Below are 1,002 nucleotides of genomic sequence, written 5' to 3'. Positions count from 1 at the left end.
CTGATTGCTTTTCAACATTTTGTGTTTGCAGTCATTATAAAACACCTTTCGATAAAAAACCACGTACAAGTAGAACTTGGTGGTATCAAATCCTCTGGACCTCCTTAGAGTGGCTGGAGGACTGTGTAAGTCTTCTGCTATGACTTAGATGACGTACTGATAAGTCTTCTTTGTAGACGACTTACCAATAAGTCGTCTGATATCTTCTAACTTCTATTATATTTTATATGCAGCATATTGATGCTTGGATTAATTTGCTGAGGAAGAGGTACGACGCTAACCCACAACATTTCAGGAGCGAGAGAATGTGATTCTCTGATCATCTCTTTGCTCAGCAATGGAGATTCAACTACAACGATTTTAAGGACTCGGAGCCCGATCAGAACAGTTTAGGAAGAAGACTCCCTGGTGGGGCGTGGAATTATTATACAGGCACTATACCATCATTTTGCCAATCAAACAAGGTTTGCGGGACTGATATTGATGATGTCTATGTGCCAGTGAACTACAATGACACTCATTGGATTGCTATGTGGATATCGATCCCTAAGAGGCACATAGTCGTCTGGGACAGCATTTGTTCCAGTATCTCCCTAGAAGAACTTGATGTGGTAATGGAGCCTTTTCTCTACATGGTCCCTTATCTGCTTGTTGAGTGCGCTTCCTCAGACGAACAGCGTGCCCAATACAGCCTGGAGCCATTCACATATGAGAGACCGACCAATATACCTCCGGCCCGAGCTGGTGATTGTGGCGTGTACGCTCTAAAGTACATTGAATGTCATGTTCTTGGGATAGAGTTTAGTAAAAAAGAATTTGCTAAGGCCAACGGGAAGACTATGAGGGATAAGATGGCGGTGGATATATTTCAAGAGCTACCTGACGCGCATGAGTTCGAAAACAAAGACAATGATGCCAACCTGGGTGCATATGAGGGGTGATAAATAGGCTACGTTAGATTATTTTGTATGATGGATTAGGCTGATGTGTGTATTTGAACTT

The 1,002-nt window shown here is 42.5% G+C and overlaps 1 pseudogene; it reads right to left on the bottom strand.

Moving 5' to 3' along the window:
- The window catches only part of LOC106338834, a 9,546-nt pseudogene that overhangs the window by 6,415 nt on the left and 2,129 nt on the right, over positions 1-1,002 (bottom strand).

This window comes from Brassica oleracea, chromosome C4 (assembly GCF_000695525.1).
Source record: "Brassica oleracea var. oleracea cultivar TO1000 chromosome C4, BOL, whole genome shotgun sequence".
Classification (NCBI taxonomy): Eukaryota; Viridiplantae; Streptophyta; class Magnoliopsida; order Brassicales; family Brassicaceae; genus Brassica; species Brassica oleracea.
The sequence above is the reverse complement of the archived record's forward strand: the minus strand, read 5'-3'. Positions and strand labels throughout refer to the sequence as shown.